The 17,451-nt window shown below is 34.7% G+C and overlaps 1 protein-coding gene across 1 annotated transcript in view; it reads right to left on the bottom strand.

Annotated features, from left to right (window-relative positions):
• Positions 1-16,205, bottom strand: part of LOC148952233 (nucleosome assembly protein 1-like 1) — a 38,458-nt gene extending 22,253 nt beyond the window's left edge. Inside the window, exon 1 of the mRNA XM_089089162.1 lies at positions 16,116-16,205. The gene's annotated coding sequence lies outside the window, so the exon portion shown is untranslated. The remainder of the gene's footprint in view (positions 1-16,115) is intronic.
• Positions 16,206-17,451: the final 1,246 nt, after the last annotated feature.

Below are 17,451 nucleotides of genomic sequence, written 5' to 3' on the forward strand. Positions count from 1 at the left end.
ATAAGGGTATGGAATTTCCAACTTCTAAAAAGGATTGGTCTAGATTGATCAATTCTGAGAAGCTGGATAAAAGTGATCTTTATAATAGTGATTCGATTTCGAGTTCAGATTGGTATGTTTACTATTTGGGAATTTTTTCCGAAATTAATTTTTTCGTGCAGTCACATTATTCTCGGTTGCTTTCTAAAATTCTTCCGCCTTCGCTTCATCAAGGCCATATTATTACAATATCAATAACTGCTGTTGAAAATGCAATTAAGCAACTGAAATCTTCATCTAATGATATTGATGGTATTAGTATAAATACTATCAATCCAAAGTGTGTTGTTCTTTTATTTCATTTTCAGTTGTTCTTCCAAATGTGTTTAACATCTTCACTGGTTCCGGATAGCTTTCTCTGTGGAAATGTCACCTCAATTTTAAAGCGGGGAAAACTCCCTTCTCATTGTTCATCTTATCGCCCTATAGCCACTATGTGTAACTTGAGTAAACTCCTTGAATATATTTTAATTCCTCATTTAAATGAAAATATAAATTTCGGATTGAATCAATTCGGGTTTCAATCTGGTATTGGCTGTCAACATGCACACCGCATTCTTGCTTCTGCCCTTAACAATAGCCTGGCTGAGGGGTCGCCACTTTACATATGTACTTTGGACCTTTCTAAAGCTTTTGATGGTGTAGTCCACAGTCAAGCTTTTTTTTCCTTCTTTAATAATGGTGGAAATCTTTCAGTCATTTTTCTTCTTCGTTTTTGGTATGAGAATTCTTTCCTCCGAAATAATAAATCTGGACCTCCGTTTGTCCGTTTATGTCAGGGTGTCAAACAGGGAGGGGTTTTATCACCTAGTATATTCAAAATGTGCATTTGTGATATATTAGATGAAATTAAATCAAATTATTTCATTGGACTCTCAGATGTTTCTTATCTTACCTATGCGGATGATCTTCTACTTTTGTGTAAAAATAAGCAGGGTCTCTCATTTATGGTTTCAAAAGTTTAACATTTATTTTCTAAAATTGGTCTTTCTCTTAATGTTGAGAAATGTGAATTTCTAGTTTTAATTGGTCCGACTTCCTCTAATGTTCCCTTAGTTTGTCGCGGCTTTTCTATACCCTCTGTTTCCGCCTTTCGGTGGTTGGGTATTACTGTTACTAATTCAATTTCTAGCCTACGGCAGTGCACTGTTCGTGATGTTCAAAAGAAAATTCAAATGGGCTATTCTAAGATTGTTTCCAATCGGAGGAAGTACAATATATGTGCACTGGGTAGGCTATATAGTACGTTCTGGGATCATTCTGTCCTTTATCTTTCTAGTCCTTATCTCCTTTTAAAGAAAAATTATGTTAAGCAGATCCGGACTTTTTATTTCAGATATTATAAATGCCTACTTCATCTCCCCCCTGGCATAGTAATGTTGAGATAATTCGTAAGTTTGATGTCCATGATATAACTGTAAAGTTGGCCGTGCTGCATGGAAGGTTGTCGTACTGAGTTTTCATCGCTTATTACCACATCATCCTTTGTTCCATCTACTTGGTTAATCTCATTGTAGTGTGTTTTTTTTTGTTGTGTATTTTATTTGTAGTGTATTTCATTTTCTTTTTTTCTTTACTTGTGTTACTCCACAAGTGCCATAACTTGTTATGATATGGGTTATAAATAAATTATTATTATTATTATACCATCACCCTGGTGAAAAAAATAAATAAAAAGGAATAAATAACATACATCAATAACTTTTCTTCTGACAAAAAATACAAAATTCTACATTTTTGCAGATGGGACGTTGAAATCTTTACAATAGGGTTCTGTGATATGCTGAATCTGATGGTGAGCTTTTCATTAATAATCTTTGACCTTTTGGGGTGTTTCTATAGTGCTCTTATTATGAATTCTAGTTCCCATTTAAGAGCCAAAAAGTGACAGAGAGCAACAGGCCCCCCATCCCCAACTACTAGTTCTACTGCTACTATTACTATTGCTCCAACTACTACTTCTAAGGCTAAGGGCATTAAGAGGAAAACTTCAAGAAGTATATGAAAATAAAGGTTATCAAAAAGACATTGACAATGTCATAGCAATGGCTAGATGAGTTCTAATACTACTGCTGTGACTGCTATTACAACTACATCTAATCATATTAATGTGAAATGTTCAGGGAATTTTAGGGAGGTAGGTAAACTGAATCACATGATATCTGTATGCAAGTTGTTAAAAGGGCATATCAGCAATATCTTAGGAACAGTTTTGTGTGTGAAATTAAAACTTACAAGGCTTGTTGTGGGGGATTTTGAATAAGCCTAAAGACAAAATTTGCGTCACAATACTTCTGCTTCTACCCCTACAACTACTACTGCTATTATTATTACTGCTACTACTACAGCTACTAAATCTAACACTACAACTAGTAAGTCTACTGCTACTGCTACTACTGCATGCAAAGACAGCAAAGCATGCAGACAGCAAAGACCAGTGAAATATAAGGAGATTAGAGGCTCCAAGGAATCTTACCAAAAGGAATGATCAAGTCCTTACCCCAGATAAAACTCAACTTTACTGCCTCTTTTTGCAGGGTGAAATAGGTTAAGCTAACTGGTTCAAAATGTACCATTTGATTACAAATTGATCATTTCTAAGTCATATATTCAACTGATATTGATTTATTATGATCTAACTGACCAGAATTAACAATACCCAAATCTTTAATTCTGCCACTTGAATTCTTTTCTTTATAATAAAGGTTGGATTTTCCAACCAGTTAACTTAATAAACAGACAAATTAAAATAGAGAATATAACCTAACCAGACCAATTGGCAATCTGTAATATTTCACTAACTTCTTCTTTTTACTGATGATTTTCCATTTGTTGGCAAAGTTTGCTGCTCAGAATATGTACCCTTTATTATGAAGAAAAGAATTATAATAGCAGAACTAAAGAATATATTAATTGAGCAGTTTGTTGGATTTGAACATCAGAGGCAATGCTCTAGCACTGCCTATAATAAAGAGCCTTCAGCCTTCACTGTATTGTTCTTCTTTTCCCTAGAGCCACCTCATATAGAAGTGGTGGTTGCAGAGCTTTGTAGACAGCATATTTAATTATGAATTTGAAGTTCTAGTGCCCTTTTTTAGGGTCAAGTGATTAAAGAGCAACTAGTTCCCTCTTATGCCCTTTTTAGCTGCCCTCTCCCAAAGACATGTAACCAAAATTTTGAGATATCCATTGTTCAAAATAGTCTAAAGGTCAAATAACTATGCCTCCAGGGATGACATGACCTAACAGAACACCTAAAAATGTTGAGGGTATTGTCAAAGTAAATCAAAAGAAACTATGTACATCCAGGTTATCAAGAATATCTTAAGAACCCATTGACAAAGGGTAGCAAGCTGAAAATTTTAAGAATATTGAACTACATCACCTGACTATATGAGCTTCCATGTACTCAAAAGGGAATGATTACAATACCTCTGGGACTAATACAGGTATTAAATTAAAACTTTCAGAGAATGTTGAACTCAACCAAAGAACATTACATGTATCCAGGCTATCAGAATGGCATCTTTTCCAAACTGCACCAATAAATCACTCATATCAAAGTCAATGGTGTACATTATCTTGGGAACACCTAAGGACATTAAACTGGAACTTACAGAGAATGTTAAGAGGGATTTTAAAGTGAATTAAAACAAAATGTTGAGTGTTGTGTTGTGGTTGTCATTGTCAGTTTTGCTGTGATGTTATTTTCAAGGGGTTTAAGACTTTTTTTAAGTTCCTCAAATTTGTTTTCAAAATATTGTTTTTAAAGTAAGACTAAGGAAATAATAGTTACCATTTCTGAATCAGCTACAGATGGCAATTTTTCTCACTACAGTTTTTTATTAGAACTACATTTTTAAACTTGATATTGGTTATTTTGAGCCCCTTTAACAGCTCAAAATGCAACTAGCCATAGAAGCAGTTAATGAATTTGGAAGGAAAAAAAGACATCAAGCATTGTGTTCACTTTCTTCCTGGCTAAACAATATTAACTTGCATAAATTTAAAATGAAAACACCTAGAATGTGTGTTGTAAAAATTATTTTTTTCAAATATTTCTTTCTGGGGAGGGCTACCTCTGCGGTAGATATGCATATTCATCTTGTTCCTGTTTAAAAAATGGAAAAAACTCCAAATTTACCAGCTAGGCTGATATGTGATATTTATTAGGGCGGGTGAGGGCTGGCATGCAATTCCTACATCAGCAATTACACCTATTACATTTGAAAGGAAAATGACAGTATATCATAAAATGAAAAATCTAAAAATCTAACAGTATGTATATCTTAATATTGAATTTCATCCTTATTATACCTTATCCAGGGAAGGAAGGAGAGGGGGCTTGGATGTAATTGCAATAGCACTGACAAGTAGTCTACCCCTATTATTCAATATCCTATAGCTTATTTCAATTTATACTTGTCCCTGAAAGCCAATGAAAACCATACTCTGGTAAAGTTCTAGTCTAGCTACTTTTTGACATCTTGGAAAGGGATTAAGTTAGTAGAACAAAATTTTGATTGCTAAGCTTCCATGGACAGGTCTATACCTATTGAAATTTTGACAAAAACTATTGAAAATTTTTCTCTGACTATAGTTCTGAAAATGCAATTCCTGCTTTGAGTAGAATTTTAAGCCATATCAATGGGTTATTTTTTAAATTTAGGAAATATGTTTGTAGATCTTTGAAACCTCATAAATTGGGATTGAGCTAAGTTGTGAAGCTAAAAACAGCTTTCTTGTACTTAATTTAAGCAGAAGATCTGTCTTGCAAGCTTTCACTTTCACAGTGGTGGATCCAGGGGAGGGGCAAAACGGGTGCCCCCCCCCCTAATGTAGTCTAAAGTAGTGTAATTTACAAGTTTATCAGATCAACCTACCCCCCCCCCCTAAAAAATCCCGAATCTGCCCTTGCAGTTTCATAACACAAAGCTTTTTGGTAAAATTCTACTTTAGCTAATTTTGGCTATCTTGGAAAGAGGTTAGGTTAGGAAAATTAAACTTTCAGGGATGGGTCTACAGGCTAATGTATATCCTGGGAAGGTATTTTGAAATACCCACCTCCACTCTTTCTCTCTCTAGAGGGTCCTTAAATTTGCCTACATGACAAGTCTATACCTATTGAAATTTTGATAAAACAACATTTTACCTTAATTTTCAGCTATCAGTTTCTTTTTCTCTGGCTTTAGTTCTGAAAAATGCAATTCATGTTATTTGAGTAGAATTTCAAGCCATAACTGTTTTTTTTTCAAAATTTAGGAAATGTATTTGCATATCTTTAAAACTTTATAAATTGGTATTGAGCAAAGTTGTGAAACTGTAGACAATTTTTTTGTTCTTCATTTAAGCATAAGATTTATTTTACAAGGTTTCAGTTTTATACCACACGGATTTTTAAAGGTCATCAAAGGTCAAGAACCTCTAGAGGGAGAAGGAGTGGAGGTATGTACTTCAAAATACCTTCCCTGGACAAACTTTAGCCTGTAGACCCATCCCTGGAAGTTTCATTTTCCTAACCTAACCCATTCCTAAGATAGCTAAAAGTAGCTAAAGTAGAATTTTACTAAAGTTGCTAAACTAGAATTTTACCCATACTCTTTGAAACAAAATGGCTTCCATTGCTTGACTATGATCAGAATCAATTATAAAATAAACTAACCTGGCTTATACTGAATGCAGGGTATAGACCTGATTGGAAAGACTGGAGAACAAAATGGTATATTTTTCTTTCTTGTTTCTGTCTTTAAGGGGCGAAAGCAGTCCATGTCGCTTGGCTATCTCTTCAATGTTAAAGAAATTGTGTTTGTTTAAAGAAACAGATATATTAGAGAACTTATCGAAATACGGGTATATCAAGGATTGAGCAAGTTCTATTAAAGAGATTGAAAAACTTTTTGAGTTATGGGAAAAAAGCGCAATAAAAGAGGAATTAATTTAATTAACGTTCAAAAGGACAGGGAAAAGTTAAAACAAATATACGTGAAACGTGGAAGACCAAGACTTCCAAAGTATTTTCTTGACTTGGAGGAAGTATCTATGCAAGAGGAAACCATTACAGAACCACCGAGACTAAAAACAATTATAGCTGGCCGCAACTTAACTTCTGAAATCTTAAAGACTGCTCGTTGGATAGTCAATGTGCCTTATTTTCTGAAAAGCTACGAAGATCTTGTAATCAAACATATGTAAGTACGAACTTTTAATTTTATAGAAAAATAATATGGTTTCCCATCCTGACCCCAAATATGGTTCCATTAGCCCCCCCCCCCCTAAAAAAAACAAACAAAAACTGTAGAGGCTCAGAATAATTTAACGGTACTTATTTAGAACGCGGTGAGTACAAGAGAATTGTATTGCGAGACCAGATAGGCATTTTATCGGGTAATGCCTGGATGCTGTATAACATAGGTTACGTATTTAATATATTCTATGCTTTACCACCCCTATGCTTTACCTAATTTGTTTCTGAACTATTATTCCATACAGAGCTTACAGCCAAAGTACCGTACGGTAGATATATCGAAAAAATTGAGGGTGCCAACCATGCATGTAAGTGCCTAAAAAAGAGGCTTTACACGAAGCAAAAATAAAACCCCGAATGCAGGCTTCTTAGTGGTTTAAAAATAAAAAAAAAGTGCGACTATGCAAGAAACGCAATTGCACGCACGACCAAAGAAGGGAAAGGGGTCAAAGACCTTGTAAATGAGCTGAAAGCGATACCATTGCATTTCATTCGCGGTGATCATAGACAGTCCCCAGAATGCTGCAAAATTGCAGGAAAAATTGTTGAATTCAGCAAAGAAGGTGCCCCAAGCAATATTTTCCTCAGTCATGTGTATTCAGCCTTTGACACTTTAACTAGAAGAGCTCGATTTCTCATTGGAAACAGTACTTGCAACCTTGCAGAGTATTTTATGAGCATAGTTGCTAAGCTAGTTGGGGGAAAAAACATAATGGTGACAAAAAGAGCCCAATACACAACGCGTGTTACCGCTGCGGACATAAAATATTCTAAGGGACATTCTGCCCGTTTGCATATTTTTTGCAGAAGTTTAGGAGCTACACCAAGTCGTTTGTTGAAGCGACTTGCTGAGCAGCAGGCCAGAAGGGCCATAAATAAGCAGACAAGGAAAGCTAATAGACGTCTGTTTGCAAAACCATTTACGAAGAAAGTTTCGAAACCCGACAAAAACTACGGCCCGAATGCATGTGTTCCAGATTTAGATCTTGATTCTCTTGAAGATGCAAACAGTGATTTTCTGAACCCTGTTCAGTGTACTGACTTAGAAATTCATGAAATAGAAGAAGCAACACGACTTCAGATAAATGGTATTGACAACAGATGGCTAGAATACAGAAAAAATAGGACAACTGCGTCAGTAGCTGGAATAATTTGTAAAAGACGGACAAAGACTGTTGCACCGTTAGTGCGCCAACTGCTTTATCCCAAAAACCATCAGACAAAAGCAATGGAACATGGGCAAATGTACGAACAAACAGCTAAATTGGCTTTTGAGAAAAAGATGGACTGCAAAGTGCATCCTTCAGGACTTTTTGTTCATATTAAATACGGATATTTTGCAGTCAATCCTGATGAAATAGCCACTTTTTTGTCTGGTGATACGGCAGTTTTGGAAGTGAAATGTCCCTTCAGTGCCAAAAAATTTAAATATAGAAGAATGGAGGCTATCCCAAAACAATATTTGTCTTGAAAACAAAAATAATGGCACATTACAGCTTAAAAGGTCACATAACTATATCTACCAAACACAAATGCAATTAGAGTGTTGTAACATAGATTCTGGCTATTTTGTTATTTTTTTCGGCAAAGGCAATCCGTTTATTGAGAAAATCAATAGTGACAAAGAATTCTAACAGAAAAAAATGCTACCAGAATTACAAAAGTTTTATCTTGAAGCGATAGTGCCAGAAATAGTTGACACAAGATTACCGAGAAATATGGAAATACGAGAGCCGTTTTTATAAAAAGAATTTGAACAGTATTAACACACACGACAGATAAATAATTGCTACTATATGACTTAAATTAAAAAATAAAATAACAACAAAACCAATTAGAAAATTGCGAATACTGACTTTCCTTGACGATTAATAAAAGTTCATATAGGGATAAATCGTTTTAATAGACAGTAATAATAAACTAAAAATACTGGATATTTCTGTCACATTTACAGTGACTCTCATCAGCAGAAACGCTCAATCTATTAAAGGGATTTATCCCTATTTGAACATTTATCTATCGTTTTTAACTGAAGTTTTTTCAAGCAAAATTAAGGAGCAACGTTAAAACTTACAACGGACAGAAATTCAACGTGCACAAAGGGGGTCGCCCCCTCCTCAACACATCGTTCTTCACCCTAAATTTTTTTTCAGCACTTTATAAAAATATTTTTATTGTTCTAATTAAATGACCCTTGTGTTTCATGAGTCGTTATTAACTTTATAATTAAAATTTCTAATTAAATGACCCGTGTGTTTTCATGAGTCGTTATTAACTTTAGCGTAAAGAGCGAGATTTTGACGAGAGGGAAACCCCTTGTATATACGTAATAATTTCTGTTCCTTTTAAGCTTTATTGTTGCTGCTTACTTTCAGTTAACAAATAATTTTTATATAAATTTCTGGTGGTTTTTGATATAGTGCCAAGAAATTCGGCTCCACCTCCACGGAAAAATTCCCCCCTCCCACAGATAGATCCTCTAGACAATTCAATCCTGGTGAAAAATTTACCCCGGACAATTGCCCATAACATCTCCATCCTTAAAATTTATTTGACAAAGGGAAAGTGAGACAATAAAAAGAATTTTGCATAGGAATTTTGGCTAATTTCCCCAGTATAAAATTTCACCCCCCCCCCTCGGAAAATTCTCTCCTCATGTAAAATTTTCCCTGTGGAAAATCCCCCAAGCAGAAAATTCACCACTCCTCCCTCACCCGAAAAATTTATGCCAACTTCACAATAAAAAATACTATACATAAACAATGGGCAAATTTTATAACTTAAAGATGCATCCCCGGGGGCTATGGGCGCCATATTTTCTCCATGGTTAGGGCATTATATCTCACAATTTTGATCAAACAATTTAGGGAAAAAGGGGCGGTGAATGTCAGGGGGAGGGCTAATTGCACTCCAATCTTTTTGGTCACTTTAAAAGGGCACTAGAACTTTTAATTTTCATTGGAATAAGTCATTTTCCAATAATATAGGTCTATTGGTTTGATACAATAACCCCTTGGGAAAACAAACAAAAAATAACAATAAATAAACACGTATCCATGATTTTTCTTCTTGCAAAAAAATACATAATTTCACATTTTTGCAGAAGGGAGCTTGGAACTACTACGACAGGGTTCTCGGTATGATTTTCATTAAGATCTCTTGACTTTTCTGGGGTGTTTCTCCCCCTTTTTTAGAAATCAGGCAAATTTTCTGAGGCTCGTAGCTTTTGATGGGTAACCCTAACTATCAGCATAATAAGCCGATTCTTTTGATATAACTATTGACACAAGAATTCTGATTCTTTGGTTTTGGTAAAAATTAAGCAGCATCGCTCATTACTTACAGTTTGTTACCACAAACTATTTGATTCAAGTTTAAATAAGACAAAAATCTATGAATAAGCCTTGCAATTTGTACTTAGCATTATAAGCTTACAAAATAAGTCTCTGTAGTTAATCTGTGACGGAATTCATGATGTTTTCACATTTTTTCCATGACATTTCAAGGAAAATTTCAATATTTCTTTGGATTCTGATTTGATCATCGATTTATTACAACTAAATTTTGATAGTTGGATACTAGACTGAGTATTAACTTAGTTTCATCTTTCTTCTGCATTTATTTTTTGGGGTTATTGTCTTTTTTTGTAATACAGACAAATTGTTCAAGCTTGTACACTTCTTTTTATTTGTGCTTTTACGACCTGTGCAAGCTACTTTTTTGCGATCGTAAGAACTTTTGATATTATGGAAAAATATTTTTAAATGATTTATTTCGGTTTACGAGGGTTGAAAATTAGCCTATTTTCATCATTTGTGTTGGTTGAATAACAGCTTATTAAAGGTATTCTTCATGAAAAACTGTTATAATCTGTTTTAGTAAATCTGATGTGCATGTTTAATGTATCGTATGTCATAATTAGGTAAAATCGTTTAATGGCAAAAATTTATAGTTTTCTCGTTTTTTTTTATATTTTTTTTTTAATAGTGCTAATTTTTTTTAATTTTGTTACAAGATTTTCATCAGATTTCTAATGGATAGGTAATCTATTAAAATTGAATTTTTTGAACTGGTTGAATGCAAAATTGTGCTCTCAGTTTCGATAATCCAACTTTCTTGTGCATTTTTTCTTTTTGTTGTGCACGCATTTTTTTGTGTTGCATATCCATTTTTCAAAATTCTGTTCTGGGTATTATCTACGTTTTTAATAAATGTCAGCCCTCTTTCTTAGTTCATACCAGATTTGTTTTCATTATCTTAGCAACCAAATATTTTAAGTGACTTGTTTAAGTTAACGGATTCGAACTATAACACTGGTTTTTTAAATGATTTGTGCTTCATAACGGGATGCTTCACAAAAAGCTGTAGTAAAGTTTTTCTTAATCAGCCTTATGTGCTGGTACACCCTCCAGAGGAGATACGCAGACCATACTGACAATATGATCTTATTCCTATAAATAAAAACCTGATTCCATATCATCATGTGGTGAAAACTATTTTTTTAAAACAAATTTCAAAAAATTACCCTAATCAGAGACAAATTTATGCAAATGAATCTGTCCATGGTAAGAGAGGTGGAGCAGTTACACCACTGATCAAGGGGCAAATAAAATTGATTGCATTGATTGATCGACTTCTAAGCAAGACAGTATCTGTTTCCGTTTTTACGAGCCTGACAAAAATTCGAGAGGGGTTAAACCACCTCTCAATATGGCCTTGCTTCTGAGAAAATGTTTCAGTTTTTAATGAGTTGGGCAAGCCTAATGAAAAATCAAGTTTCGAATTAGGTTTTAAACGAAAGTTTATTTTAGCTACTCAAGTATTTATTGTGTCAGCTAATTCCCTCCTCAGATGGTTCCCCCTCAAAAATATTCTCCCTGCGTATAAAATTTTCCTCAATCAAAATAACCTCATTTCTTAAAATTACCAGTTTATTTAAAAACACCTCCGACTCATTCTTTTTATTTTCCTTCCTCAAGGTACAAGGCCTTTTGCATAGAAACATTTGCTCCAATCTATTCATTTGAAAACTTCAACCAATTCTTACTCCCTTCTTACTAGTCAAACCTCACATTCTTGATGACAACTAGTCATCTGTAGAGTTTGCTAAATGTTACAGATTCTTGCCACTAGATTAAGTAATCTCTGCTTTTTAATTTTCTGGAAAAAAAAAAAAAAAATCAGAATTGGCAACCTGGAAATTATTCAGCGATGTAACGACCCTTAACAGAGAGACATGAAAACACTGCCTTTATAAGTGTACATCATTCCTTTTAAAACTGGTTAATTTTTGAAGCCACCTATTACCCAAGTTGAATTGTATGCTTTTTGTGCATTGACGCCAGTCACCCTTTAAGGTAGAGTTATAAGCACAAAAATACTTTAACAGGCCAAATTTGGGCTTTAGACTAAACCCAGCCCCAGACTGAATTCTGAATGCTTCAGTAAACCCATCAAAAACTTCTGCAAGTTATCAAAATAAAGAATTCGACCCTTATACCAAATTTTGCATTGACTTACTAAAAAAAAATGTTCTCTTCCTTAATGGGAAATCAATTGTCAACCCTACCAAATTTTCCTTTGTGGCTTCTTCTTTTATAAATTCCTGCCCTTTCCACATGTGACCAAAAAATTGTATAGGAAGAAAAGACTTGAATTTTTGTAATGATAAAAATATAATAGATGGCTTAGATAAGTAAGAACTGTTGAGATGGCATTTGTGAACAAATATGAAACCACAGCTGACACAAAAGACAGGCAATCAGACCTCTTGGGGATTACTTTCGAAACAACTATTGTATTTAAAACAGCTTTGCCAGAAAGAGAGTTTATGTGTACATTAAATTCAATTAGGCATTGTTTAAGCCAGATAAGTAGATATGAAACCAAACCACTACTACTAATAACTAACTGTAGTACCAAGCTGGCTAAAGCCAACATAGCTACGAATGCTCTTCCATAGTTGAAATTTGTCCAAAGCTTCCCTCCTTATACCCTCATGAAAAATTACAATTCCTTTTAAACATTTTCCTTGACCTTTTCCTGCTGTATTTGAGGATAACCTGCTTTTTGTTTGGTCCTTGATGGATGGCTGAAAAAGACAATCTTTGGCAATCTGTCATCCTTCACCTGAAACGTGACCTAGCCATTCCTATCTTTCTCTCATTATAACCTCAGAAAGCAGGATATAACCACACTTATCATAGAGCTTACTTTTTGAAATACAGTTAGTTAAATAGGCACTCAAAACCATCTGTGGACAATTTCCCTGAAAAACATTTAACAAGACCTCCTCTATCTTCCAAATAGCCCATGTCACACAGCCTTACTTATACACTGTCATGACTTGAGCCTCCAGTATGCAAATATTGGTTTGACAACTTATCTTCCTATTCTTCTTAAGTTTTCTCAACTGCTGAAAAGCACCCCAGACCATGGGTATTCTACTTTTGACATTGTCACTGCATCCACCCTAATTACTAATAATACCCAGCCAAGTGAAGCTATCCACTTAATTGATCTTCTCTTTACCCAATATCACCTCTTTACCTACATTTTTTCCTAGTCTAAGCAACTCAGTCTTCTCAATGCTAATTTCTAAATTAGCATTACCAGCCTGAAATCTCAAAGCCTCCAAAATATTATTCATTTAACTAACATTTTCATCAAGGACACTCAAATAATCTGCATAATCTAAGTTTAAGAGGTATTACCTTCCAATTTGATTTCACACTCTTGCTCATCCTTTACCATGTTCATGGGAACAAATTCAATCTAATTTATCCATATAATGGGGATAGAATGTAATCCTGCTTAACTCCTGATTCAATACAAAACCAGCTACTTAGCTTTTGCTACTAATATTGTCCTTGTGTAGAGCACTAATGGCTTTAGTATACTTAATTTAGAATAACATAAAAGGATAGGACCTTTGCTCTCTTATAGGCTAAATCAAATGATTTCCAGAGTCACACAGTTTGTGATAACAGAGTGACTTGGCCTAATAGTAACCAAAAATGTAAAAACAAAAATCTTGATAACAATAGACACCTCAAACATTGATATGTCTATGGTTTAATAACAATAAACATATCAAGTATGTAAATATCATTAAGCTTAATGTTACCCACCAAAAAGCTACAAGCCTGAGAAAGTTTGCCTGATATTCATAAAAGAGGGAAACATCCATGGGCGTAGGCAGCATATTGTCTAGTGGGGGGGGGGGCCGTCAATAGTGGGATGGAGGGCCTTTTATCAACTGTTTTTACAACCATCTGCTTTTTCAGCCATATCTAATGTAAATTTGAAGGTCTAGGTATTGTTCCTGTTTTGGTATTGAATTGAAGTTATCAAGTATTTTGCAATAGGTTGCATAAAGACATGGCTAATTGTAGACAGAGAAAAGCCAAGACAGATAGACCAAGTAATTGAGAGGCAAATGTTTAAATGGCTGGGGCACAGGTAAATGGCAGGAGTATGCATGGTTTCTCTTATTGGACACAAACTTGTTTGTTAGTTTTTGAAAAGGCATGCCTGCCTAGAGTCTCAGGTATGCTGACCAAGGTATTGTTCATCTTGTTCCTGTTTAAAAAATGGAAACAACTCCAAATTTACCAGCTAGGCTGATATATGATATTATTAGGGTGGTGGAGGGCTGGCATGCAATTCCAACACCAGCAATTACATCTATTACATTTGAAAAGGAAATGACAGTATATCTTAAAATGAAAAATCTAAAAATCTAACAGTATATCTTAATATTGAATTTCATCCTTATTATACCTTATCCAGGGAAGGAAGGAGAGGGGGCTTGGATGTAATTGCAATAGCACTGACAAGTAGTCTACCCCTATTATTCAATATCCTATAGCTTATTTCAATTTATACTTGTCCCTGAAAGCCAATGAAAACCATACTCTGGTAAAGTTCTAGTCTAGCTACTTTTTGATATCTTGGAAAGGGGTTAAGTTAGGAGAACAAAACTTTCAGTAATGAATCAAGGGTCAAAACATACTTTGGGAAGGTATTGCTAAGTTTCCATGGACAGGTCTATTGAAATTTTACCTATTGAAATTTTGACAAAAACTATTGAAATTTTTTCTCTGGCTATAGTTCTGAAAATGCAATTCCTGCTTTGAGCAGAATTTTAAGCCATATCAATGGGTTCTTTTTTAAATTTAGGAAATATGTTTGTAGATCTTTGAAACCTCATAAATTGGGATTGAGCAAAGTTGTGAAGCTAAAAATATTTTTCTTGTACTTAATTTAAGCAGAAAATCTGTCTTGCAAGCTTTCATTTTCACAGTGTTGGATCCAGGCAAGGGGGGTGTACCCCCCTTATGTAGTCTAAAGTAGCATAATTTACTTAATTAATGCAAGTTAGTGTTAATCAAACTTGCTCCTAATGCAAGTTTATCAGATCAACCTATCCCCCCCCCCCCTACAAAAAATCCTGGATCTGCCCTTGCACTTTCATAACACAAAGCTTTTTGGTAAAATTCTACTTTAGCTAATTTTGGCTATCTTGGAAAGAGGTTAGGTTAGGAAAATGAAACTTTCAGGGATGGGTCTACAGGCGGTCAATATCTACTAAATCATATTATTGAGTTAGGAATAAAGTGAATACACCATTCAAGGCCTTTTTTTATGCTTATTATGAATTTAATAAGCATTTCTATCGGAAATTAATTTCAGCCCCCCCCCGATATAGGCTATACCTAACCTAACCCGGAGTGGGCGTATATAGGGGGGGGGGGGGCTGTAATTCATTTCCGATATAAATGCTTATTATATTTGTAATCAGCATAAAAAAAGGCATCAAATGGTATATTCACTTTAGTCCTAACTCAATAATATGAATTGGTAGATATTGACCCTACAGGCTAATGTATAGCCTATCCTGGGAAGGTATTTTGGGTAAAATTCTACTTTAGTTACTTTTGGCTATCTTGGAAAGGAGTTGGGTTAGGAAAATGAAACTTTCAGTGAATACACCATTCAATGCCTTTTTTTATGCTGATTAAAAATATATTAAAAATTTATTAAGGAATTGAATTTCAGCCCCCCCCCCCCCTATAAATACCAATTCAGGGTTAGGTATATATAGGGGGGGGGGGATGAAATTCATATACGATAGAAATGATTATTATATTTGTTATCAGCATAAAAAGAGGCATTGAATGTATTCACTTTATTTCTAACTCAATAATATGATTTGGTAGAACTTTACCCTTCATTTAAGCAGAAGATCTATTTTACAAGGTTTCACTTTTATACCAGACATATTTTTAAAGGTCATCAAAGGTCAGGACCCTCTAGAGGGAGAAGGAGTGGAGATATGCACTTCAAAATACCTTCCCTGGACAAACTTTAGCCAGTAGACCCATCCCTGGAAGTTTCATTTTCCTAACCTAACCCCTTCCTAAGATAGCTAAAGTAGAATTTTACCAAGGTTGCTAAACTAGAATTTTACCCATACTCTTTGAAACAAAATGGCTTCCATTGCCTGACTATGATCAGAATCAATTATAAAATAAGCTAACCTGGCTTATATTGAATGCAGGGTATAGGCCTGATTGGAGACTGGAGAAAAAATGCTATAGTTTTCTTTCTTGTTTCAGTCTTTAAGGTTGAGTTATAAGCACAAAAATACTTTTAAAGGCCAAATTTGGGCTTTAGACTAAACCCAGCCCCAGACTGAATTCTTCAGTAAACCCATCAAAAACTTCTGCAAGTTATCAAAATGTAGAATTCGACCCTTATACCAAATTTTGCATTGACTTACTAAAAATAATGTTCTCTTCCTTAATGGGAAATCAATTGTCAACCCTACCAAATTTTTCTTTGTGGCTTCTTCTTTTACAAATTCCTGCCCTTTCCACGTGTGACCAAAAATTGCCTAGGAAGAAAAGACTTGCGTTTTGTAATGATAAAAATATAATAGATGGCTTAGATAAGTAAGAACTGTTGAGATGGCATTTGTGAACAAATATGAAACCACAGCTGACACAAAAGACAGGCAATCAGACCTCTCTTGGGGATTACTTTCGAAACAACTATTGTATATAACAGCTTTGCCAGAAAGAGAGTTTATGTGTACATTAAATTCAATTAGGCATTGTTTAAGCCAGATAAGTAGATATGAAACCAAACCACTACTACTAATAACTAACTGTAGTACCAAGCTGCCTAAGGCCAACACAGCTATGCAAGCTGTTCCATAGTTGAAATTTGTCCAAAGCTTCCCTCCTTATACCCTCATGAAAAATTACAATTCCTTTTAAACATTTTCCTTGACCTTTTCCTGCCGTATTTGAGGATAACCTGCTTTTCGCTTGGTCCTTGATGGATGGCTGAAAAAGACAATCTTTGGCAATCTCTCATCCTTCACTTGAAAACGTAACCTATCCATTCCTACCTTTCTCTCATTATAACCTCAGAAAGCAGGATATAACCACACTTATCATAGAGATTACTTTTTGAAATACAGTTAGTTAAATAGGCACTCAAAACCATCTGTGGACAATTTCCCTGAAAAACATTTAACAAGACCTCCTCTATCTTCCAAATAGCCCATGTCACACAGCCTTACTTATACACTGTCATGACTTTAGCCCTCAGTATGCAAATATTGGTTTGACAACTTATCTTCCTATTCTTCTTAAGTTTTCTCAACTGCTGAAAAGCACCCTGGACCATGGGTATTCTACTTTTGACATTGTCACTGCATCCACCCTCATTACTAATAATACCCAGCCAAGTGAAGCTATCCACTTAATTGATCTTCTTTTTACCCAATATCACCTCTTTACCTACATTTTTTCCTAGTCTAAGTGACTCAGTCTTGTCAATGCTAAGTTCTAAATTAGCATTACCAGCCTGAAATCTCAAAGCCTCCAAAATATTATTCATTTTGCTAACATTTTCATCAAGGACACTCAAGTAATCTGCATAATTTAAGTTTAAGAGGGTTTTACCTTCCAATTTGATTTCATGCTCTCGCTCATCCTTTACCGTGTTCCTGGGAACAAATTCAATCTAATTTATCCGTATAATTGGGGAAAGAATGTAATCCTGCTTAACTCCTGATTCAATGCAAAACCCACTACTTACCTTTTGGGACTAATATTGTCCTTGCGTATAGCACTTATGGCTTTAGTATACTTAAT

Source organism: Artemia sp. Qi Xiang Cuo, chromosome 5 (genome assembly GCF_049724085.1).
Source record: "Artemia sp. Qi Xiang Cuo chromosome 5, ASM4972408v1, whole genome shotgun sequence".
NCBI classification, from domain to species: Eukaryota; Metazoa; Arthropoda; class Branchiopoda; order Anostraca; family Artemiidae; genus Artemia; species Artemia sp. Qi Xiang Cuo.